This window comes from Aotus nancymaae, unplaced genomic scaffold (genome assembly GCF_030222135.1).
Source record: "Aotus nancymaae isolate 86718 unplaced genomic scaffold, 86718_ANA_hifiasm-v0.15.2.pri h1tg000002l, whole genome shotgun sequence".
NCBI classification, from domain to species: Eukaryota; Metazoa; Chordata; class Mammalia; order Primates; family Aotidae; genus Aotus; species Aotus nancymaae.
Window position 1 is genome coordinate 8996753 of NW_026988413.1, and position 27012 is coordinate 9023764.

General features: G+C 42.9%; 1 non-coding gene across 1 annotated transcript; it reads left to right on the forward strand.

Moving 5' to 3' along the window:
• Nucleotides 1–7765: 7765 nt before the first annotated feature.
• On the forward strand, nucleotides 7766–7837 carry TRNAC-GCA (transfer RNA cysteine (anticodon GCA)). The gene has a single exon. It is a non-coding gene; the product is annotated as a tRNA-Cys (tRNA).
• The last annotated feature ends 19175 nt before the right edge of the window (nucleotides 7838–27012 follow it).

Genomic DNA, 27012 nt, shown 5'->3' on the forward strand with positions numbered 1-27012 from the left:
GGAGCTTCAAGGAGTCTCAGCTCACAGAACTGGGTCCACGTGCCCTGGAATGAGGGTTTGCGATGGAGCAGAGTCCAGCACAGACAAAGAAGGGCACAAAGCTGAGCAGAGGCGGATGGAGAGTGTAATACAGCTCTTCGAAATGGGCCTGCATCACCAGCATGGGCCGGGGACCAAAGGCACAGGAGCATTTCCTGCAGGCCACGCAAGAGAACTATGTTAAACTCTGCCCAAGAGGATGGGTCATGGACCCCAACAGAGAATCTGTGTGACAGGAACCCAGAAAGCCAGAGGTGCAGGTAGAAATGTCAGCCCAAGAGAGGTGTGTTCCCAGTGGAGCCCTCTGAAGAATTCCATGGAAATGCCCAGGGAGTCATTTTAAAGACTTGCCAAGCCCAGAAAAACAAATCTATGTTATTACAGTGCCAGTCAAGTAAGAACTTTCTCATTCTCCTTTTTCTGTCCTTCCGCCTTCCCCCTCTCTCCATCCTAGATACTAGGGATGAATGCTGGTGGGGACAGGGAGAGGAAGGAACATATCTCAACTCTTCCACTTCTAGCAGAAGATAGATGCTGCAATCAATTTCTGAGTATCAGTTATTCAATGGGACTGAACATTTTAATGACTGAATTAATATTGCAACCATGGGACTTTCTGCTACCTAAGAGTGACCATTAAAGTCTCTGACAAGAAAAGTTTATTCCACTGAGAAAGTTTAAAGGGCCAGTGAGGAGTAAATGAAGTAGCTTTTATCATCACTTCATGAGTGCTCCATGTTCAACAGCTGCAAGTGACCAGATAGCTCTCAAAAAGACAGTGTCATGTGTACACAAAAAGAATTTAAGATACAGAACTATATGTTCAGCATTATCCCATGTGGGTTGTTTAAACATACACAGAAAATGCTGAATATTGTTTATGTAGTCTCATATATAAATGTAAAAGTATTTTTAAAATGGGACTTGTATCCAGAATTCATAAAGTTTTCAAATTTTAACACACAACTTGGATAGATCTCCAGGGATTATGCTGAGTGAAAACTGCCAATCTCAGAAGGTTATATATTATATGGTTTCGTGCATATAACAGTCCTGAAAGCATAAAACTATAGAGTGGGGAATGGATTAGTGGTTGCCAGGGATTAGGAAGGGATAAGGAGGGAAGGTAGCTGTGGCTGTAAGAGGGTGGCAGGAGGGACTCTTGTGAGGGAATTGTTCTGTAGGTTGGCTGTGGTGACGGCCACACAAGTCTACATAGGTCATAAAATTCCAAAGAACTAAAACACACAGGTGCATGTAAATCTTGATGACATCTGAATAAGATTGGTGGGGGCTTGTATCAATGTCCGTTTCCTGGTCGTGATATTGTATACTAGTTATTCAAAATTATACCATTGGAGGAAATTAGCTGAAAAATACACAGCATCCCTCCATTTCTTACAACTACATGTGACTATTCAGTTATCTCAAAAAGTTTAAAAAAATAAACCGAGTGGAGAGTGGAAGGGTGCAGCCTAAATTCATGACAATCGTTGTCTTTGGGGAGGGGAGGAATGGGAGTGGATTGGGGAAGGGGGATGTTGCAGGGGACATGGCTGTGTTGGTGGTGTTTCACTACCTTAAAATCGTGAGCCAATTCTAATATGATAGCAGTTACCACTTCTGGGTGTTAAGTATATTGGTGATTCTTAAATTATCCTATGTAGCTTTCTATAAAATAAAAAATATTTTTGAAAGGTGGGGGAATAACTTTAGCAGCCTGATGGGATATCCAGGTGGGGAGCATAGGCACACAGAAGGGCCAAAGAGCAGACTCACTGCAGGTGGGTCTACCTCAGGGAAAGCTGCCCATTAGGGCCTGGGGCTGACCTGCAGAGGAGGGATCTCTGGTCCCAACACAGAAGCCCCTGTTGGTTCAAGCTCTGTTTCTGGGGAACCTAGCCTTAGTGCCCAGCACCAGCAACTCCAGCTGGGCCAACGTGCTGGTTTGGGGCCCTGGGACAGGTAGAATTGTTGCCCTGCCCTAGGATGAGGGCTGAAAACCTCTATTAGCATGTCTCCCGTGCCAGGTATCAAGGTATGGTCTCACAACTCCAAATGCATCCCTCATTGCTTGCTCTGAGATAATGGAGTGGGACCCTAACTATTTCTCTCTAGTCAGCGGCACAACGTTATGCTTCGTCAGTGGAGGGCGCAAGAGGGGTGCTGGGGAAGGAAAGGGTATGTATCCCTGGCTGTGGTGCACTCTGTTTGGAGGCTCCTGCAGTGCGCAGCCTCTGCAGCTCTGGGCTCCCACGGTACACTGAGCCAGCAGCATCTGACTGCTTTCTCTGGAGTGCTGCTTCATGTCACCTCCTTGTGCATGCCTTCCTCAGCACCTCTCAGGCGGCTTTGCAGCAAGTTCTGAGGGCAGCACTTTCTCATGGTTTGTTTCTCCAAGAACTTGAGAAAGCAGTTTCCCAGTGAGTATTGCAAGTGCCACATCTCCCTGTGGACCGTTGCCCGCAGCACCCTAAGGAGTGGATTCCCTTTGAACCCAGCTGCTGTGGCATCTTAATGAGCTTCTCCACTCAGTAAGCCATGGCCACCTCCCTTCCAATAGGATTTGAATCTCAGCCTGCAGTGGGGGTGGGATTCTTCCAGATCTGTTCCTTCCTTGGGTTCCCTAGGATAGGGTTTACTCCGTATACCTGCTCTTCCTATATTCTTTAGAGTTTTCCTTGCCCCTTACTACTCAACGTCCCTCATTATTCCAATCCCCTGCTAGAGTTACTATTTCTGTATATTAACCTTTTCCTGTTTAAGTTGCCATGTGGTTTCTGTCTTCCTATTGGATCCTGATTGGTACAGAATTGATACCAGAAGTGATGTATCAATCAATAGATAGATTCACACCATGGGTTTAGGGAATTGGTTTGTTCGTATTCTTGGCTTGAGTGCAACGTGTAGCCCCTTGCCAGTGGGAAATGATGGGATGCTAGTAGTCCATGACATAAATTGGCACCACAACCAATCAAGCTATCACTGTGGTTGATTGTGTTAAGTGCTAAATGAAGCAAATGTCTGGGGAGCCCAAGTGGCTGCTGTTTTGATGATGGCTGTAAGAACTATAATGTGGGATTAATTCTTCTGAGTGCACTTGAACTCTTTCAGGAGGAAACTGACAAGCTTGGATCTTTGGAACCCCATGGACATAAGCGTAAGCTTATTGTTCACAGGCAAAAGACAGGAGGATGTAGAGAGAAGAGAGGAATTGCAGACCTAGTGATCAAACCAGCTGTAAGATCTTCTTAAGCCAAAGTTAAATCCAGAGCAAGGCCCTAACTCTCTTCAATTCTATGAAGGCTGAGAGAAGTGAGGAAGCTTTAGAAGAAAATCTTGAGGCTAGCACAAGTTGGTTCATGAGGTTTAAGGAACATAAGAAGACAAGATGAAGCAGCAAGGGCTCATGGAGAAGCTGCACCAAGTAATCCAAAAGATCTGGCTGAGATCACTGATGAAGGTGGCTGCATAAACAACAGGTTTTCAATGTAGATGAATGCTTTTCTATTAGAAGATGCCATCTCAGACTTTTCATAGCTAGAGAGAAGTCAATGCCTGGCTTAAAAGCCTCAAAGGACGAGCTGATTCTCTTATTATAGGCTGATGCACTTGGCGATTTAAGTTGAAGTCAATGCTCGTTAACCATTCTGAAAATCCTAGAGCTGTTAAGAATTAGGCTAAAAATATGCACTGCCTGTGCTCTAGAAATGGAATAACAAAGCCTAGGTAAGAGTACATCTGCTTACAGCATGGCTTATTGAATATTTAAAGCCCATTGTTGAGACCTACTGCTCAGATAGATTCCTTTTAAAATATTACTGCTCATTGACAACGCATCTGGTCACCTGCACCTCACTCACTGCCGCTGTGGGGAAAACACAGAGAGGAGGTAAGCAGTCCCCAAAGCCCGTCCCTGGGAGCCCTCCAGAGCCTGCTGCCCTGGGAGCTGCAACAATGGGACCAGGCTGAGTTACCCACTGGCAGGAGAGTAGTGCAGTTGGGAACAGAGGGGTGGGCAGAAAGGTTCCCTGAGGTGGAGCAGGGCCTGGGGTAGTGCTGTACTCCACAGAGCTGGTGGGTGCTCCCCAGGGGCAACTGCAGCCACCAAGTCGTGGCTGCAGACCTGGGCATCCCTATGCTCTTGGGGGCCAGAAGCAGGCAAGAGCCCCACCCTCCTGGGCATAGCTGCAGCCACCCAAGCAGCAGCTGCAGACCCAGGCATCTCTGCAGTCTTAGGGACCCAGGAAGGCCCCCCCACTGCCCTGTAGGCTTGGGAGTGTCTGGCTTCTCTTCACTGGCAACACCCACTTCGATCACACAGCAAAGTTGAAGCCAAGCTTAAGCACTGCCATAACCTGGCCAGGTATGCACACACTCAGGACAGTGCTGACACACCAGCCCCCTGCCACCTTGGCCCCCACCAGACTTTGGGCACCAACAAGCACAGGAGGGAGACTGAAGGGGGGCCAAGGGCAGCTCAGCTCTGGCCTGCAGGGGCCCCTCAGCATGAACAGCCTGGGCGCCACAAACAGTGGCAGGAGGCAGACAGGTTCCTGGGCAGAAAGGGGAAGGTCCCTAGTGAAGCCCCACCTTCAAGCAGGGGAGGGCCTGAAGCCAGAGACTGAGCTGCCGGTCCCACAGACCAGAGTGGGTACTTACGGTGCTTTTTCTGGACCCACCCACGGCCACCCATGGACCAATCAGCATGCACTTCCTCCCCTCTAAGGCCCATAAAAAGCCCCAGACTTGGCCAGAGATGACGGGGCAACCAGCTGCAGAGAGGAGCTACCCTCTCTGCTGAAAGCTGAACACTCATCAGGACACCGTGGCTATGGAGAGGAGCTACCGACTGTGGGGCTTCTCTGAGCTGTTCTATTATTCAATAAAGCTCCTCTCGTCTTGCTCACCCTCCGCTTGTCTGTGTACCTCATTCTTCCTGGACACAGGACAAGAACTCAGTACCCACCAAATGAGGGTGCTGAAAGAGCTGTAACACAAACAGGGCTGAAACATGCCCCTTGCTCACCACATTGCGGGTGACAAGAAGGAGAGAGAGAGAAGAGAAGAGCTGTAGCCCCACACCTAGGAGCTCCCTGAGCCAGAGCTGTGACACCCTCTTTAGGGCTCTGTGGTTCCTGGTATCTCCAAGCTTCCAGGTACCACTGCATTTTCTGGTGTGAGCTGTGAATGCTGCTTACGGTACCCCTGGTCCAGCTGCAGCCTTGCAGGGATCCAGCATCCATGCCAGTGCCTGGAATTGCCCACCCGACCACAGCCAGCATGTCTGGCTGTGCACAGTGGCCAGACCCCGTGGTCACTCACAGCCCTTGCCACTTCATGCCTGGCTTGCCCTTGGCAGGCGTGGAATCCAGGCCAGTAGTGTGAGCTGGGTGCAGCCTGACAGGCTGAGTGGGTGGAACGAGCCCAGAAGGCCGGAGCAGAACCCAGGCAAAGGCACCACTGGCCACAGATGTCTCTGGCTGGCAAAACAGCACCCCAAGGATTCTGTCAGGGTGCAGCCTGAGATGCAGCGGGCTGAAGTGGTAACCAGGGCACAGTGAACCTGCTTTGTAAGGGGCAGGATATATGAAGCAAAAAGCTAAAATACTGTTTTAAAGTTCAACTGCCTTAAACAAATGTGGAATTTGAAGGAGAAGTCAGGGAGGTTGTCTTGGTCCCACATTGGGTTATCAGAAAGTGATCTCAACTGAAGAGCTCGCAAAGAAAGTTCGAATCCTTGCCCTGTAAGCAGCGCCTTCCCTCTGGGCCTCATGTTCTGCCTGTGTGCCAAGCCAGGTACAGACTTCATCGTCTCATACAGAACCTCTAGTGGGCTTCCAAGCTGATGTCAAGAAATGATGGCTTCTTTCTGGAAAAAAGAAGATAGTTACGGAACAAGGAGATCCACTTACAGTTGCAAGGACCAGCCTCTCTCTGTTGAGTCAGAATGAGCACCTGTACCTATGTGTGGAACCGTAAGAAAGTACAAATCACATCCTATTCTCAGTTACAGCTCAGTGGCAGAGCATTTGACTGCAGATCCAGAGGTCCCTGGTTCAACTCCAGGTGCCCCTTTGAATAATTCATTTTCTTCCTTGAGCTGAACTGACAAAATGGAGTTTTACTTGAGTAGAGACCACAGTCTGTTCCCCTCATGGAAGGAAGCTGACGAGCCTATGACACAGTGCCTCGATGGCCTTCCTCCGACGGCCATCCCCTGCAATTCACGGTCCGACCAGGCGCTCAGCACTGCCTTGAAGGCCAAGGACAAGACCGAGTCCATCCCCAGTACCCTCTGTGAAGGCATGTTTCCTGGTGCCCCACCGGAAGCTATTTCTGTATCATTCAGGGTCCAGCTCTGAGACAAAAACTGTAGCAGTTATTTTAGCAGAGAGAATTCAACATAACTGTCAAGGCACGTTTTCGTTTTCTAGGGCTTCCCTAACAAAGCACCACGAAGTGGGGCTCTTCCAGCAACAGAAACGTCCTAGCTCAGAATTGCTGGAAGTCCACATTCAAGGTGTTGGCAGGGCCGTGCTGTCTCTGAAAGTTCAAGGGGACAATCCTCCCTGGCCCCTTCCTCGCCTCCGGTGCTCATTGGCAAGTCCTGGCATTCGATGGCTTATAGATATATCACCCCAAGCTCTTCCGTCTTCTCTCCTCTTATAAGGACAGTGATGATACTGGACCAAGAGTCCTGCCTCCTCCAGCATTACTCACCTTAACTAATTACACTGTAGTCACCCTATTTCCAAATAAAGTCGCATTCTGGGAGTTAGAACTTTAACATGTTCTTTTGGGGCGGGTAACAGAAATGAGAGAATCGACAGGATGGAGCTGAAGACTAAGTATTACAGAGTTAGTACCTTCAAGAAGCTGCTGCCACCCTGGGGCTGGGGAACAAATAGAAGAGTTTGAAGTTATTAAAATCTGAGGGGCCTGGGGAGTATCAGACCTCAGGAGGTGTTCATGTCTGCGGAGGCCTAGTAATGCTGGTCTCGTGAGACTAAGCTGCAGGCAACAGGCATTGTTGTTTCTGGGATGAACTGTCACTGCCACAACCAGGAACCACTGACAGGAACCCAAAGCAGTCAGCAGGGAGCTTCTCCCTGCTCCGGCCTTCCAGTCCCTCTACAATCCTACCGGCAGGATGGCCAGGAAGCTGGCTGCCCAAGCGGGAGTGTGGTTTGCAGAGTTCCTGACCCAGCATCACGGAACAGAGCACAGAAGGGTAGACGTGGAACTCAGAAAATCATTTCTTCAATTATTTCTTCAGAGGGCACATCTTAGCTGATGAAAAGGTTGACTTTGTGGAGATTTGGGGCAACAGGAGAGAGGGTCAGCCTGCATCCTAGAGCACAGCTCTGTGGAGAGAGCTATAATCCAGTAGCCACAAAACGTGGGTTCTATCTTTGAAGTGTTGCGGGCTTGGCCAAACCATTCGGCATTTTGAGTCTCTGTTTGCAGGTGCTTGGCACAAACCCCACAATACAGATGTCACTAGAGAGCCTTCCAGCTGTCAGGGGACTGCTCCCCAGATCACTGCACTTATCAAGGAACTGAGAGTGGAAAGGTGGCAGAGCTGTGGGAGAAGGGACCAGTTGCTTCTTCTAAGACAGGGTGATGAGCTGGCAGCAAATCATCCTGAAGTGGAATCTAGGACAGCAGGTCTAGGTGAGGCTGCACAGGGAAAGGTTGTTAATTAGACCTTACTAGCATATCTGGGGGTATAGCTCAGGGGTAGAGCATTTGACTGCAGATCAAGAGGTCCCCAGTTCAAATCTGGGTGCCCCCTGACATTTTAAACATGAAAGGTGGTAAAGGAGGTCTAGTTTATTTTCCCGTTTCTGAGTCTCCCTGCAAAGGCTGAAGAATCAGAGGATGCCTCCCCACACTGAGTTGTGTTTCTCTCAGCTCCTACTCCTCTGATCGTCCCACTAACCCCTCACCTGGTCCTTGGGCTTTACAATATGTGCTTTGATCTTCTGGCTGTGGGTGAGAACTAGGTCCTTTAGGTCCATTAGAGAAATATGAGATCACTCACTTCTGGCCAGAAGACAGTGCAGTAACACATTCAATAAGAGGAAATCACAGCCAGGTCAGAACTCCGTTACCTGCAAAACTATTCTTCAAGAACAAAAAAGAGCTGAGAAAGATTACCACCAACAGATCCTTACTAAAGAAAATTCCAAAATATATACTTTGGAAAAAATTTAAACAATCCCAGACAGGGAAACTGAGATACAAAAGAAATGTTAAACAGGGAAATCAGTAGATACGTAAGTAAATCTAAGTTCACTGACCACATAACATCACATTAATGTCTAATTACAGGTTTTTTAATTATAAAACTAAAATACTGGCCAACAATAACATATAAGGAAAGAGCGGATCCAAGTTAAAGTATAATTAGTCTTTATGTAATTTGGGAGGACAAAGATGATGAACTTTAGGCTTTTTAAATTTGCTTGCAGAAATTCCTAGTGTATCATTTTGTAAAGTTGTGGTTTTGCCAGGCAAAAGGAGGTAAGGGGAGGGAGGGCATATGCTTGAAGAGAAAATATATGAAGTGGAAAAAAATTCTAGTTAATCCAAAAGAAGGCAGGAAGTGAAAAATAAAAGAATAAACGGGACAAATGGAAAGCAGTCAGCTGGACTAAGTCCTGATATAACAGTACTGCGCGAATGCTGTATTGGTTTTTCAGGGCTGCTGTGACAAAGTCACACACACTGAGTTGTTTAAAACAACAGAACTGTATTTTCTCACAGTTCTGGAGGCCAGGAATCTGAAATCAAGTTGTCGGCAAGGACACGGTCTCTGAAGATTTCCAGGGGAGAATCTGTTCCAGGTCTTCTTCTCAGCTCCTGGTATTGCTGGCAATCCTTTTTTTGGCCGTAATGTATCACTCCAGTCTCTGCCTCTGTTCCCACGTGACGGTCTCGTGTCTGTGTCTTCCCTCGGCGTGCTCCTCTCTGTGTCTGTTTCTGCCTCTTCTCCTCTTCTTATAAGAACACCAGCAATATTGGATTAAGGCCCGCCCTAATGACCTCATCTTAATTTGATTACATTTGCAAAGACTCTCCAAATAAGATGGCATTCACAAGTATGTAATGTCAGAAGTTAGGACTTCAGCACATCCATTGCGGGGACACAGTTCAACCCATAACAAACGGTGCTCCTCGAAAATTCACATCCACTCAGAAACTCAGAACACCACATTTGTAAAATTCACACATAATGTTGCATATAACTGAGAGTCTCACTCTGTCATCTAGGCTGGAATGCAGTGGTGTGATCATAGCTCACTGCAGCCTCGAATTCCTGGGCTCAAGGGATTCTGCCGCCTCAGTAGTAGTTGGAACTACAGGCATGCATCACCACACCCAGCTAATTTATTGTTTTTATTTTTCTTAGAGATGGGGTCTTGCTATGTTGTCCAGGCTGGTCTCTCATTCTTGACCTCAACCAGTCCTCCTGTTTCAGCCTCCAAAAGTGCTGGGATTACAGGTGTGAGCTACAATGCCCTGCGTCTTCTTAAGGTTTTACGCTCTTCTAAGTAGAGATTTTCCCATATTTTGTTTGAATTATTCCTAGACATTTGACATTTTTATGCTATAACTGTTATCTTTTATACAATTCAAATTTCTCACTGTGGGTGAAATATAGAAATATAATTCAGAGGTTTGTTCTCAATTTTATTATTGAGGCTAAAAAAAAAACCTGTATCATTTACCCACTTAACTATTTTTAAGTCTATGATTCAGTGGTATTAAAAACATTCATGGCCGGGCACAGTGGCTCACGCCTGTAATACCAGCACTTTGGGAGGCTGAGGCAGGTGGATCACCTAAGGTCAGGAGTTCCAGACCAGCCTGGCTAATATGGTGAAACCCCATCTCTACTAAAAATACAAAAAATTAGCCAGGTGTGGTGGTGCACACCTGTAATCTCAGCTACTCCGGAGGCTAAGGCAGGAGAATCACTTGAACCCAGGAGGCAGAGGTTGCTGTGAGCCAAGATCATGCCACTACACTCCAGCTTGGGCAACAAGAAACGCCATCTCAAAAAAAAAAAAATTCATAGTGTTGTGCAGCCATCACCACCATCCAGCTCCAGAACTCCTTTCATCTTATAAAACTGAGACACTATACCCATTAAATAAGAATCCCCGGCAACCACCATTTTACTTTCCATCTCTATGATTTTGACTACCCTAAGTATCTCATCTGTGTAGAATAACACAGTATTTGTCTTTTTGTGATTGGTTTATTCCACTCACCATAATGTCCTCAAGGTTCATCCATGTTGTGGCATGTGGCAGAACATCCCTTTCTTGTAAGGCTTAATAGTATTCCATTGTATGGATAGACCACATTTTACTTATCCATTCATTCTCAGTGGACACTTGGGTTGCGCCCATGTTTCAACTGTTGTGAACTATGCTGCTATGAACACATGGGGTGCCAATATCTCTTCAAGACCTTGCTTTCAATTCTTTTTGGGTATATATCCAGAAGTGGAGTGGCTGGATCATATGATAATCCTACCTTTAATCTTTTGAGGCAACACCATACTGTTTTCCACAGCAGCTGTACCCTGTCACATTCCCACCAACAGTGCACAAGTGTTCCAAGTTCTCTACATCCTTGTCAATACTTGTTATTTTCTGTGTTTGTGATAGTAGCAGTCCTACTGGGTATAAGGTGGTATCTCATTGTAGTTTTGACTTGCATTTCCCTAATGAATAGTGATGTTGAGCATCTTTTCATATGATTTTTGGCCATCTGTATACCTTCCTTGGAGAATTATTCAAGCCCTTTGCCCATTTTTTCAAGTTGTTTTTGCTGTTGTTGAGTTTTAAGGGTTCTCTGTATATTCTGGATATTAATCCATTATCAGATACAGTTGTCTCTTTGTATCTGTAGGGCATTTGTTCCAGGAACTCCCATGGATCCCAAAATCTGTGGCTGCTCATGTCTCTTAGATAAAATGACATAGTGTTTGGATATAACCTATGCACATCCTCCTGCATATTTTTGGGGGAGCGAGGGATGGAGTCTCGCTCTGTTACCCAGGCTGGAGTGTAGTAGCACGATCTCAACTCATTGCAACCTCCGCCTCCCGGGTTCAAGCAATTCCCCTCCCTCAGCCTCCTGACTAGCTAGGATTACAGGCATGTGCCACCACACCTGGCTAATTTTTATATTTTTATTGGAAACGGGATTTCACCATGTTGGCCAGGGTGTTCTCAAACTCCTGACCTCAAGTGATCCACCAGCCTTGGCCTCCCAAAGTGGTGGGATTACATGTGTGAGCCATGGTGCTGGCCACCCTCCTGTGTATTTTAAATTATCTCTAGATTACTTATACAACCTAATACAATGTCTACACATCACTTCATTTGCACGGGTTCAATGTAGTACTCAGCAAGTGACAAATTCAAGTTTCACTTTTTGAAACTTTGTGAATTTTTTTCCAAATATTTTCCACCTGTATTTGGTTGAATCCATAGATGTGGAACCCACAAATATGGAAGGCTAACTGTATATTATTTGCAAGTATTTTCTCCAATTCTCTGGGTTTCCTTTTCACTCTGTTGATATCATCTTTTGATGCACAAGCTTTTTTAATTTTAATGAAATTCAATTTGTCTACTTTGTCTTTTGCTGCACTTGACTTTCACATCATACCTAAGAAAGGATTGTCAAATCTAATGCTGTGAAGATTTTGCCTTATATTTTCTTCTAAAAGTTTTATAGTTTACTGGCCAGGCACAGTAGCTCATGCCTGTAATCCCTGCACTTTGGGAGGCCAAGGTGGGCGGATCACTTGAGGTCAGGAGTTTAGACCAGCCTGGCCAACATGAGGAAACCCTGTCTCTACTAAAAATACAAAAATTAGCTGGGCATGGTGGCACACGCCTGTAGGCAGGAGAATTGCTTGAACCTGGGAGACAGAGGTTGCAGTGAGCAAAGATCACAGCACTACACCCCAGCCTAGGCAACAGAGCGAGACTGTCTCAAAATAAACAAATAAAAATTTTTTTACTTTAGGTCTTAAATTTAGGTTTTTGTTGAGTTGATTTTTGTATATTGTGTTAAGTCAGAGTGCAACTTTATTCTTTGGCATGTGGATAGCTAATTCCCAGGACCATTTGTTGAAAAGACTGTTTTATCCCCCACTAAATGGTCTTGGCACCCTTGTCAAAAAATCACTTGATCATATACACAAAGATTTACTTTGGGGCACTGTATTCTATTCCATTGATTGTATTTCTATCTTTATGTCCATAACACACTGTTTCTGTGGCTGTAGCTTTGTAATAAGCTTTGAAATCAGGAAGCATAAGTCTTTCGCTTTGTTCTTCGTTTTCAAGATTTGTTTTGACAATTTAGGGTCCCTTGAGACTCCATATGAATTTTAGGAATTTTATTTTTTTCATTTCTGTCAAAAAATATTATTGGTTACTGATAGGGATTGCATTAAATCCCTACCAATGCAATCCCTATTCATAGCTCTCTGCAGCCTGGAACTCCTAAATTGAGCAAAAGCCTAGATTGCTTTGGATAGTGATATGGTCTGGCTCTGTGTCTCCACCCAAATCTCATCTTGAATTGTAATCCAAATTGTAATCCCCATGTGTTGGGAGAAGGACCTCATGGGAGGTAATTGAATCATGGGGGCAATTTTCCCCATGCTATTCTGGTGACAGTGAGTAAGTTCTCATGAGATCTGATGATTTTATAAGAGGCTTCCTCCTTCGTCCAGCTCTCATACTTCTCTCTCCTGCTGCCATATGAAGAAGGACATGTTTGCTTCCCCTTCCACCATAATTGTAAATTTCCTAAGACCTCCCCAACCACGTGGAACTGTGAGTCAATTAAACCTATTTCCTTTATTGTCCAGTCTTGGAGATTTCTTCATAGCAGCCTGAGAACAAACTAATACAGTAAATTGGTACCACAGAGAGTGGGGTACTGCTATAAAAATACCCAAAAATGTGGAAGTGATTTTGGAACTGGATAACAGGCAGAGATTGGAACAGCATGGGGACTCAGAAGACAGGAAAATGTCTTCCTGTTCCTTCCTTTTCCAGAAACTTCTTAGAGACTTGTCCAATGGTTTTGACTAACATGCTCATAATAATATGGATAATGAAGGCCAGGCTGAGATGGTCTCAGATGGAGATGAGGAACTTTTTGGAAACTGAAGTAAAGGTGACTCTTGCTATGTTTTAGCAAAGACACTGGTGGCATTTTGACCATGCCCCAAAGATGTGTGGAAGTTTCAACTTGAGAGAGACAATTTAGGGTTTCTGGAAGAAGAAATTTCTCGTCAGCAAAGCATTCAAGAGGAAGCAGAGCATAAAAGTTTGGAAAATTTGTAGCCTGATGATGCAATAGAAAAGCAAACTCCATTTTCTGGGGAGAAATTCAAGCTGGCTGCAGAAATTTGCATAAGTGATGAGAAGCCAAATGTCAATCACCAAAACAATGGGGAAAATGTCTTCAGGACATGTCAGAAAGCTTCACGGCATCCCCTCCCATCACAGGCTTAGTGGCATAGGAGGAAAAAAATGGTTTCGTGGGCCAGGCCAGGGTTTCCCTGCTTTATGCAGCCTCAGGACATGGTGCCCTGAGTCCCAGCTGCTTCAGCTCTAGCCATGGCTAAAAGGGGCCAATGTACAGTTCAGGCCATTGCTTCACAGGGTACAAGCCCCAAGGCTTGGTGGCTTACATATGGGTGTTGGGCCTGCAGGTACACAGAAGTCAAGAATTAAGGTTTTGGAACCTCCACTTAGATTTCGGAGGATGTATGGAAACTCCTGTATGTCAGACAGAAGTTTGCTCCAGGAGTGGAGCCCTCATGGAGAACCTCTGCTAGGACAGTGCAGAAGGGAAATGTGGGGTCAGAGCCCCCACACAGAGTCTCCAATGGGGCACTGCCCAGTGGAGCTCTGAGAAGAGGGCCACTGTCCTCCAGACCCCAGAATGGTAGATCTGCTGACAGCTTACACCATGCACCTGGAAAAGCCACAGACACTCAACACCAGCCCATGAAAGCAGACAGGAGGGGGACCATACCCTGCAAAGCCACAAAGGCAGAGCTACTCAAGGCCATGGGAGCCCACTTCTTTCATCAGCATGCCCTGTAGCCCCTTTGTTTTGACCAATTTCTCCCATTCGGAACAGGTATATTTACCTAATGCTTGTACCTCCATTGTTTCTATGAAGTAATTAACTTGCTTTTGATTCTACAGGCTCAGAGACAGAAGGAACTTGCCTTGTCTCAGGTAAGACTAGACTTGGACTTTTGGGTTAATGGTGAAATGAGCTAAGACTTTGGAAAACTGTTGGGAAGGCATAATTGTGTTTTGAAACGTAATAAAGATGAAATTTGGGAGGGGCCAGGGGCAGAATGATATGGTCTGGCTCTGTGTCCCCACCTAAATCTCATCTTGAATTGTAATCCAAATTGTAATCCTGTGTTGGAATCAAGGAGGTGGTTTCTTCCATGCTATCAGGATAGTGAGCAAGTTCTCACGAGATCTGATGGTTTTATAAGGGGTTTCCTTTTTCATTCAGCTCTCATACTTCTCTCTCCCGCCACCATGTGAAGAAGGATGTGTTTGCTTTCCCTTCTGTCATGATTGTAAGTTTCCTCACCCCTCCCCAGTCATGCAGAACTGTGAGTCAATTAAACCTTTTTCCTTTATAAATTACCCACTCTTGGATATTTCTTCATAGCAGTGTGAGAAGAGACTAATACAGGTAGTATTGTCATCTTTACGAAATCAAGTCTTCCAATCCATGAACATGAGATGAGATTTCATTTATTTTTCTTATTTCAGCAATGTTGTTTTCATTGTACAGGTCTTTTGCTTTCTTAGTTAACTCCTACTTTATCTTTTTGATATTATTGTAAATTGAGTTATTTTCATCATTTCCTTTTCAGATTGTTCATTTTAGAAATGCATCTAATTATTGTATGTTGATTTTGTATGCTGCTACTTTGCTGAACTCATTTATTAGTTTTAACAGTTTTGTGGGATATTTAGGGTTTTCTATGTGTAAGATTATATCACCTGGGCACAGAAATCATTTTACTTCTTCTATTCCAATTTGAATGCCTGTTTCTTTCCTTGCCTAATTTCTCTGGCTAGAACTTCCAGTAATATGTTGAATAGAAGTGGTGAAAGTGAGCCTCCTTGCCTTGTTTATTATCTTACATAAAAAAATTTAGTCTTTCACCACTGAGTATGGTATTTGCTGTGGTTTTTCCCATCTGGCTTTTCACATATGCCTTTTATCATGTTGAGTAGTTTCTTTCTACTAGTTTCTCAAGTGTTTTTATCATAAAAGTGTGTTGAATTTTGTCAAATATTTTTTCTGCCTCAATTTAGATGATCATGTAGTTTTTTTCCCTTCATTCTGTTAGTGCAGTGTAGTATATTGATCAACTTTCATACATTGAACCACTGTAGCACCCCACGAATAAATTCCATTTGGTTATGGTGTATAAACCTTTTAATATGTTACTTAATTTTGTTCGTTACTATTTTGTCAAGGATTTTTCCATAAATGTTGATATGTTCTTGTAGTAGTGAATAAGTCTCACAAGATCTGATGCAGTTTTATAAGGGAAAATCCCTTTCACTTGGCTCTGATTCTCTCTCACCTGCCACCATGTAAGACGTGACTTCTGCCTTCTGCCCTGATTGTGAGCTCTCCCCAGCCATGTGGAACTGTGAGTCCATTAAACCTCTTTCTCCTTATAAATTACCCAGTCTCAGGTATGTCTTTATCAGCAGCATGAAAACAAAGTAATACAAATGTGCACAAGATATATTGGCCTGTAGTTTTCTTTCCTTGTAGTGTTTTTGTCTGGCTTTGATATTGCACTAATGCTGTGATCATAAAATAATTTAGAAAGTATGACTTCATCTTCAATTTTTGTGGAAAAATTTGAGAAGAGTTGGTGTCAATAATTCATCTTTAAATGTTTAGTAGAATTCATCAGTGAAGCCATCAGGTTTAAGGCTTGTCTTTTGGGGGAGATTTTTAATCACTGATTAAATCTCCTTACGAGTCATGAGTCTACAAAGATTTTCTGATTTTTTTGTGATTTAGTTTAGTGTTTTGTGTTTTTAGAAATTTGTACATTTCACCTTGGTTATTCGGTGTCTTGGGATACAATTGTTCATAACGCATAGGATTGTAAGATACAATCCTTTTTATTTCTGTAAAACTAGTAGTGACGTCCCCACTTTCATTTCTTATTTTAGTAATTTGAGCCTTTTTGTTGTTGCTGTTAGTTCACCTGCTAAAGGTTTGTTGATTTTGTTGATCTTTTCAAAGAACCAACTTTTGGTTTTATTAATTTTCTATTCTCTATTTTGCTTCATATTTTTTGTTCTCTATTTTATTTATTTCTGCTCTAATCTTTATTATTTTCTTCTGCTAGTTTGGGGGTTAACATGTTCTTCAATTTCTAGTTCCTTAAGTTGCAAAGGTAGGTTATTGATTTGAATTTTTTCATGTTTTTTAATGTAAGTGTTTATAGCTATAAATTTTTCCCTTAGCATTGCTTTCACGGTGTTCCATAAGTTTTGCTAGGTTTTGCTTTCACTTTCACTGTCTCTAATTAATTTCTGATTTTCTTTGTGATTCGTTCTTCAATTGATTGGTTGTTTAAGAGCACGTTGTTTAATTTCCACAATTTTGTGAATTTTCCGGTTTTACTTCTTTTATTATATTTATTCTGTTGTGGTTCAAGAAGATATTTTGTATGATATCTATCTTTTTAAATCTATTGAGACTTAATATGTGGCCTAACATATGATCTATCCTGGAAAATATTCCATGTGCTCTTGAGAAAAACATGTCTGCTGTTGTTGTTGGGCAGTGTTCTGTATATGTGTGCTACACGTAATTAGTTTACTGTGCTGTTTAAGCCTTCTATTTCCTTACTCATTGTCTGTATGACTTTTTGAGTTCCTTGGAGATTCTGAATATTAGTCCTTTGTCAGATTTTCTCCCACTCTGTGAGTTGCCTGTTTACTCTGCTGATTATTGCTTTTGCTGAGCAGAAGCTTTTTAGTTTCATTAAGTCCCATCTATTTGTCTTTGTTTTTGTTGTGCTTGCTTTTGGGTTCTTGGTCATGAAGTCTTTGCCTAAGTCAATGTCTAGAAGGATTTTCCAATGTTACCTTCCAGAATTTTTGTAATTTCAGGTCTTGTATTTAAGTCTTTCATCCATCTTGAGTCAATTTTTGTATAAGGTGAGAGATGAAGATCCAGTTTCATTCTTCTACGTGTGGTTCGCCAATTGTTCACACTATTTGTTGAGTAGGGTGTCTTTTTTCCTCAGTGTGGGCCTCTTCAGTTCATCTTACTTGGAATTCATTGAGCTTCTTAGCTTTTTTTCTTTTTTTGAGGCAGGGTTTTGTTCTGTCACTCAGGCTGAAGTGCAGTGGCATGATCTCAGCTCATTGTAACCTCTGCCTCATGGGTTAAAGCAATTCTCGTTGGAATCCCAAAGGAAGGCTGTTGTGGTATGCCTTTAGAATTTGATAATCGCATTACATTTCTTGTTAATCTCTCAAGGGCAAAAAAGTCTTATAAATCCTGTCAAAGAATGTCATTAATTTGAACTGGCATGATAGATGGTAATGAGGTAGCTTTTAATTGGCCGTCTTATGCCCACCATTTAGAATGATTTTTTTTTCTCTCTTAGAACATGTTTAGAAACAAGCAAGGGTGAAAAGAGCCAAATCATTTACAGATACACGTGACCCAACCAAAATGAAACCAAAAGTAAGCGTGTTCATAAAAAGTGTAAGCCAGATATGCAGACTGATACAGTCTGGATCTGTGTCCCCACTCAAATCTCTTGTCAAATTGTAATCTCCAGTGTTGGAGGTGGGCCTAGTGGGAGGCAATTGGACCATGGGGGTGGTTTCTCATGAATGGTTTAACACCATCCCCTGGGTGCTGTTCTCATGCTAGTGACTGAGTGGGTTCTCTTGAGATCTGGTTATTTAAAAGTGTGTAGCACCTCCTCTTGCTCCTGCTCCAGCCACATAAGAAGTGCCTGCTTCCCCTTCACCTTCTGCCATGATTGAAAGTTCCCTGAGGCCTCCCCAGAAGCCAAGCAGATGCTAGCATCATCCTTCCTGTACAGCTTGCAGAACTGTGAGCCAATTGAACCTCTTTTCTTTATAAATTATCCAGTCACAAGTATTTCTTTATAGCAGTGAAGAATAGACTAATACACAGACCAAACAAAATATTAAACCAAGCATAGAGAACCAGACAGAATGGAAAGTCTGTAGAAACCAGAGTACTGAAACTAGAAGGGCATTGTCCTTATACTAGAAATGGTTTGCCAGAAAAGCAAAGTCTCCGTCATCCCAGGAGGGATGCACATTTCTTTATTGAGGTGGCCTTACAACCAAATCAGAACATGAATAAAATAAAAGAGACCAAACAAAGGAAGTCCAAAAATCCAAGAGGAGATTCACCAGGGCAGAAAAGGTAACTGACAAGCCGAATGCAAAGAGCTCAGGTGCTACCAACTCGATTCCATCAACCCATTCAAGCTGAGCTCTCTTCAGTCCCACTTCTGAGACACCATTTTGTCAAACTAAGAAATAGAGACAGAGATTCTTTAAAAATTGTGCTTATTTGGAAATAGAGCAATGGGAATATGTGTGTTACCGTAACTATATGTGTATTCAGGGAGGTAAAAAAAGACAAAGGTGTTTAATGAAAAAAGTCAGGAGAATACTATAATTACTTTGAGACAATTATCCTCGGCACTAAGGATCAATAATAAGAGGGTGCCAGTCCAAGCTCAGCAGTTTCTGGACAGATGTTCTCACAAAAGCATTTTGTGTGTGTGTAAGGTTGCGATGACCTTTGTGCAACCTTGTGGGTTTTGCAGTCTTCTGTGATAGTCCTTGTTATCAGGCATTGGTGCAGAGAACCCTCCCTTTGTGGCCTTTACCAACTCTTATTTGTAAGCGTTTTTTTAACACAAGTGATTCCATTTTGATTCTGACAACTTCTGCATATTCAACTACAATAGTGAGGCCAACAAACATATGAAAAAATGTTCATCATCATTTGATTTGCAGAGAAATGCAAATCAAAACCACATTGAGATACCATCTCACGCCAGTTAGAATGGCGATCATTAAAAAATCTGGATACAACAGATGCTGGAGAGGATGTGGAGAAATAGGAACACTTTTACACTGTTGGTGGGAGTGTAAATTAGTTCAATCATTGTGGAAGACAGTGTGGTGATTCCTCAAGGACCTAGAAATAGAAATTCCATTTGACCCAGCAATCCCATTACTGGGTATATATCCAAAGGATTATAAATCGTTCTACTGTAAAGACACATGCACACGAATGTTCTTTGCAGCACAGTTTACAACAGCAAAGACCTGGAACCAACCCAAATGCCCATTGATGATAGACTGGATAGGGAAAATGTGGGACATATACACCATGGAATACTATGCAGCCATAAAAAACGATGAGTTCGTGTCCTTTGTAGGGACATGGATGAACCTGGAAACCATCATTCTCAGCAAACTGACGTAAGAACAGAAAATCAAACACCACATGTTCTCACTCACAGGTGGGTGTTGAACAATGAGAACACATGGATACAGGGAGGGGAGCATCACACACTGGGGTCTGTTGGGGGGAAATAGGGGAGGGACCGCAGGGGTTGGGGAGTTGGGGAAAGATAGCATGGGGAGAAATGCCAGATATAGGTGATGGGGAGGAAGGCAGCAAATCACACTGCCATGTGTGCACCTATGCAACAATCTAGCATGTTCTTCACTTGTACCCCAAAACCTAAAATGCAATAGAAAAAAAGAAGATGAGAAAGGTATGTTGAGGATTTGAGAAGAGAAGAGAAAAGATAAAATAGCTGTCTCAGGAAGTGATAAGGCAAGTGTATTACATAAGCTAACAGGCTTTCCTGGCAATGTTAAACTCCAAGTAGTGGTCACAGCTGAGTCTCCACACAGTTGTGTGGCTTTTCCCCAGCAATGACCTGCTGCTCAGCTATGGGCATGGAATAAGTGAATACCTGGATTGTAATTTTGCCAAGTGAGTCCAGTACAGGAAGAGAGGGCCAACCAGGTAAGAATATTTGTAAGAGAGTGGTTGCTGCACTGGGCCGGAGAATCTAAGCTGTGCAGGCAAGGAGGAACAATCATGAAATGGGATGTGTGTGGTGAAAAGATGACATGCACAATGGAAAGGGAACTTCACAAAGTGAGAGGCTAGAAGGTGAGCTACTATATTTATATGAAGATCTCAAAGGTGGCAGCGTTAGTGATGATCACAGGTGTGCATCTCAGATTCCTACTTTATATTCCACAGTGCTTAGCTTAGGGCCACCTACCACCTCAAGGGTCTGGGAGCCCCTGAGAACAGGGATCCTGCCTTACTTTTTCTGTCGATGCCCAGCCCTGATCCCAATTCTGGTACATAATGTTCAATAGATATTTGTTGAATGAGTGAATGAATGAATGAGAAATAAATCCTATATGAACAGCTGTGCTAAGTGTCCCACCTCCTCAAAGTGAGAAATGGAAAATTCACTTGAGTTTAGGGCAGAGCAAAGGGCAGAACTCAGGCCGGGCAGCTGAACTGCAAATTTAAAATTCCAGGCATCGCCTTAAAAGTTCAGTGTTGTACTACAAGCTTTTATTCCCCAGAGACTGGCGCTGATAAACTAGACTACTCAAACCCCATATGCCCAGGTTCTTCCCTGAACTGCTTCTTGGAACTGGACCTGGAGAAGAGGTGGGTGGGGGCTTTAGTGAGAAGGGAGAAAATGTGTAAATGACTACGGAAGTCACACGAGGAGGAGAGAATGGGATGAAGAGAGGTCATAGCCAGATAGCTGACTAGACACAGGAGTGTGTGTCTCCTCCTTGGAGGACAGCCAGAATAATAAGTAGATATTCACATTTTTGAACAGGTCATCTAGGGGAGAAAATGTTTGGATTCACAGAGAAGTAATGAGGAGCACCAGAAGAAAGGAAGAAGAGAGTTCAAGGCAGCTTGCCCATCCAGGGACCAACTGAGAGCCGGGAGAAACTCCTGGACAAGGGAAAACGGTAAGAGAGAAATCCTCAGAGCTCTGAAACAAAACAATCTTGGCTATGGGAGAAAGCCTCGGCGCACTAAACCCTCATGCCTGACGTACAGAGCTGCCTAAAGATTGCCCAGAGACGTTGCTCCCCAAAGGGAATCCACAAAGAACCCCACAGGCATTCAAGGCTGGAATAGCTCGGTTGGGAGCCATGTGTGGACTCAGATTCCTGGGATCTACAGACATGGCTGCAGCTGGTGCACTGTTCCCAGGATGGAGGAGCATTTTAGTCTCAGGCTAGAGATGGAGCACTTGCTTTGGAATAGGGAAAAGCCCTCCACAGCCAGAACTGAGCAGCAAACGTGGAGGTGCCCAGCAGTAGGTGCAGGAATTAGGCTCTCTTCTGGTGCAGGGCTGCAGCAGGAGGAGAGCTGCAGAAGCCAAGGTTTCTCCTGGGAAGCAAGACTTGCAGCCAGGGACAGTTTTGTGACCCGGAACCAGTCTGCATGTGTATTGCTGGGTGTTCCAGCCTACTCTCTTGGTCAGTTGGGGGACAATGCCCCACCACATTTGAGAAGCTGGAGGGCAGTACACTCCACTCCCATGGAAATCTAACTCTTGGCACAGTCCCCTCTACGAAGATGGGGAGCACAGAATGTCAAAGCCACCCTTAGGTCAAAGGAAATGCAAGCACCATGCTAGCACCCGCAGGGGTCACACCAAACTCAGAATAGACGTGGAGGGGAGTCATCTCTTGCCCATGGTGCCCCTCCTTTGTGCACTGTGACATACTCAGCAGTGGTTCCTCCTGTTGGGGTGGAAAAGAGAGAGCTTCTCCAGCAGCTCCACCCCACTGAAGATGCATTGTTCAGGAATGCATGCCTGAAGAGGGCACTCTTTTCATTTCTCCATTGCCTCTACTCCCAACCCTACCTGTTGGCTCTTACTCTTAAGCCCACCTACTAGACTGCAGCCTAACTTGTATCACCAAGCCAAATTACATCACTACTACAAACAACATCTGAGAAAGCTACCCATCTGCATTCAAGGAACAATACAGAGCGTTGGTACCCTGAAAGCACCCAGAAATATAGCAAACCAGTCACACATAATATACATCAGAGTCGTACCCCCAAGGGATAAAAGAATACAATATCAAGAAACCCCCCCAAATGATAGATAGCAAATTCAAAAAAAAAAAAAAAAAAAAAAGCATCAGCTCTCTCAGATGAAAAGGAGCCAGCACAAGAACTCTGGCAATACAAAAAGCCAGGGTGTTTCATCACCTCCAAAGGATCTCATCAACTCCTAAGCAATGGATCCTAACCAGAATTCAATGTCTGAAATGACAGATATAGAATTCAAAATATGGATGGCAAGAAAACTCAATGAAATCCAAGAGAAAGTTGAAATCCAATACAAAGAAGCCAGAAAAGCCATCCAAGATTTGAAAGAAGACAGAGCTATATTAAGAAAGAACCAAACAAAACTTCTGGATTGAAAGACTCCCTACAGGAATTTCAAAATACAGTTGGAAGCCTTAACAACAGACTAAACCAAGCAGAATAAGGAAATTCAGAGCTCAAAGACCACTCTTTTGACTCATCCCACACGAATTTTTTAAGTATTCTTTTTAAATGAACAAAGCCTTCAAGAAATATGGGATCGTGTAAAGCAACCAAATCTATTACTTACTGGCATTCCTGAGAGAAAAGAAGAAAAAGTAAGCAACGTGAAAAGTATATTTGAGGATATAATTCAGGAAAACTCCCCTGATCTTGCTATAGAGATTGACAGGCAGATACAAGAAATCTAGAGAACTCCTGTAAGATACTACACAAGACAATCATCCCCAAGGCACACAGTCACAAGACTACCCAAGGTCAAAGTAAAAGAAAAAAATCTTAAGGGCAACTAGAAAAAAGGATTATATTACTTCTAAAGGAAAACCCATCATACTAACGGTGGCCTTCTCAGCAAAAATCTTATAAGCCAGAAGAGATTGGGGGCCCATTTTTAGCATTCTTAAAGAAAAGTAATGCCAGCTGAGAATTTTATATCCCACCAAAGTAAGCTTCATAAATGAAAGAGAAATAAAGTCTTTCTCAGACAAGCGATTGCTAAGAGAATTTGTCATTACCAGACTGGCCCTACAGGAGATGCTTAAGAGAGTTCTAAACATGGAAACAAAAGAATAAAAATTGCCTACACAATGGCATATGCAAGCACATAGCCCATAGATTCTATAAAGTAACTACACAATTGAAACTACAAAGCAACTGACTGACAATGCTATGACAAGAACAAAATCTCACATATCAACATTAACCTTGAATGTAAACTGCCTAAACACTCCACTTAGAAGGCATAGAGTGGCAAACCAGATTTTTTTAAAAAACAAGACCCTTCTTTCTGCTGTCTTCAAGACACTCATCTCACATGTAATGACACCCACAGCCTTAAAGCAAATGGATGGAGAAAGATCTATGATGCAAATGGAAAACAAAAGAAGAACAGAGGTCACAGATAAAATCGATTTAAACTAACAAGAGTAAAAAAGGACAAAAAAGGACATTACATGATGATAAAGGGTTCATTTTAACAAGATGACTTAACTATCCTGGCCTGGGCATGATGGCTCACACCTATAATCCCAGCACTTTGAGAGGCTGAGGCGGGCAGATTGTTTGAGGTCGTAAGTTTGACACCAGCCTGGCCAACATGGTGAAACCCTGTCTCTACTAAAAAATACAAAAATTATCCAGGTATGGTGGTGCATGCCTGTAATCCCACCTACTCAGAAGGCTGAGGCAGGAGAATTGCTCAAACCTGGGAGGTGGAGGTTGCAGTGAGCTGAGATCATGCCACCACACTCCAGCCTGGGCAACAGAGCAAGACTCCATCTCAGAAAAAAAAAAAAAAAAAGACTTAACCATCCTAAGTATACATTCACCCCACATTGGAACACCCAGATTTATAAAACAATTACTTCTAGACTTAAGAAAAGACTTTGACAACAATGGAATAATTGTGGTGATTTCAACACCCCACTGACAGAATTAGACAGATCATGGAGGTAGAAAACTAACAAAGAAATTCTAAACTTAAATTTGACACTTGGCCAATCAGATCTAATAGATGTCTGAAGAACACTCCACCCAAATTACCACAGAATATACATTCTTCTCCTCTGCACATGGGACATACTCTAAGACTGACCATGTGCTTGGTCATAGAGCAAGTCTCGCTAAATTCAAAATAATCAAAATTGTACCAAGCATCTTCTCAGATCACAGTGGAATAAAAATAGAAATAAATATCCAGAGGAACTCTCAAAACCACACAAATACACAAAAACTAAACAAGTTGCTCCTGAATGACTTTTTGGCACACAAAATTAAGGCAGAAATTAAAAAATTATTTGAGACAAAGAAAGTAGAGATACAACATACCAAAACCTCTCGGACGTGGCAAAAGTAGTATTAAATGCCTACATCAAGAAGATAGAAAGATCTAAAATTAAAAACCTAACCTTGCACCTAAAGGAACTAGAACAAGAACAAACTAAACCCAAAGCTAGCAGAAGAAAAGATAACCAAAATCAGAGCAAAACCAAATCAAATTGAGACCCCAAAAAACCATAGAAATAATCTACAAAACCAAAAATTGGTTATTTGAAAGGATAAATAAGATTGATAGACTGCTAAAGTAACAAAAGAGAAAAGAGAACATCCAAATAAGCACAATCAGATATGAAAAAGGAGACATCACAACCGATCCTACAGAAATACAAAAGATTTTCAGAGACTACTATGAGCAGCTGTTTACTCACAAACTAGAAAATCTAGAGGAAATGGATAGATTCCCGGAAACATTCAACATCCCAAAAGTGAACCAGGAAGCAACAGAATTTCTAAATAGGCAAATAACAAGTAATTAAATTAAATAAATAATTGAACATCTATCCAAAAAATGTTCTGGACCAGATGGATTCACAGCCAAATTCCACTAGATGTACAAAGAAGAGCTAGAACCAGTCCTAATGAAACAATTGCCAAAAATTCAGGAGGAGGAACCCCTCCCTAACTCATTCTATGAAAACAGCATTACCCTGATACCAAAATCTGGCAAAGATACAGCAACGACAAAAAAAACCATAGACCAATATTACCCCTGATGAACATAGACACAAAAATCCTCAACAAAATAATACTGAACTGAATTCAGCAACATATCAAAAAGCTAATTCATCACAATCAAGAGGACTTTATTCATGGGATGCAAGAATATTTGAACATATGCAATCAATAAATGTGACTCAACACATAAACAGAATTAAAAAAAAAAGCCATATAATCATCTCAATAGATACAGAAAAAGGCATTTAATATAATCCAACATCCCTTCATGACAAAAACCTTCAATAAACTAGGCATCAAAGGAACATACCTCAAAATAATAACAGTCATCTCTGACAAACCCACAGTCAATATTATACTGAATGGGCAAAAGTTGGAAGCATTCCCCCTAAGAAATGGAGCAGGACAAGGATGCTCATTATCATCTCCTATTTAACGTAACACTGGAAGTCCTAGCTTAGCAATCAGGCAAGAAAAGAAAAGGCATCCAAATAGGAAAAGAGGAAGTCAAATTATTTCTCTTCCCTGACAATATGATTCTATACCTAGAAAACCCTAAAGATTCTACCAAAAGACTCCTAGACCTGATAAACTACTTCAGTAAACTTTCAGGACACCAAATCAACATACAAAAATCAGTAGCATTTCTATACACCAATAACATTCCAGCTAAGAGCCAAATCAGGAAAACAATCCCATTTATCATAGCCACACATAAAAAAAGTACATCTAATCAATATCATTAAAATGGCCATATTGCCCAAAACGATCTACAGATTTAATGTTATTCCTATCAAATTACCAACATCATTTTTCACAGAATTAGAAAAAACTATTCTAAAATTCATATAGGCTCACACCTATGATCCCAGCACTTTGGGAGGCTGAGATGGATGGATTGCTTGAGCCCAGGAGTGTCAGGCCAGCCAGGGCAACATGGCGAAACCCTGTTTCTACCAAAAAAACAAGAATTAGCTGGGCATGGTTGTGCACACCTGTAGTCCCAGCTACTCAGGAGGCTGAGGTGCAAGGATCACTTGAGCCTGAGAGGTGGAGGTTGCAGTGAGACAGAATTGCACCACTGCACTCCAGCCTGGGTGACAGAGTGACACCCTTTCTTTCTTTTCTTTTCTTTCTTTCTTTCTCTCTCTCTCTTTCTTTCTTTTTGAGATGGAGTTTCACTCTTATTGCCCAGGCTGGAGTACAATGGTGCAATCTCAACTCACTGCAACTTCCGCCTCTCAAGTTCAAGCTATTCTCCTGCCTCAGTCTCCTGAGTAGCTGGGATTGCAGGCACCCACCACCATGCCAAGCTAATTTTTTTGTATTAGTTTTAGTAGAGATAGGGTTTCGCCATGTTAGTCAGGCTGGTCTTGAACTCCTGACCTCGGGTTATCCACCCACCTCAGCCTCCCAAAGTGCTGGGATTACAGACATGAGCTACTGCACCCGGCCTCATCCTTCCTTAAAAATAAATAAATAAATTTAACTTAATTCATACAGAAACATAAAAGTGCCCAAATAGCCAAAGCAATCCTAAGTAAAAAGCAAAAGTAGAGGCATCACATTACCCAACTTGAAACTATACTACAGTATAGTATACAGGCTATAGTAACCAAAAATGGCACAGTACTGGTACAAAGACACACAGCTCAGTGGAACAGAATAGAGACCACTGAAATAAAGCCACATCTATAACCAATG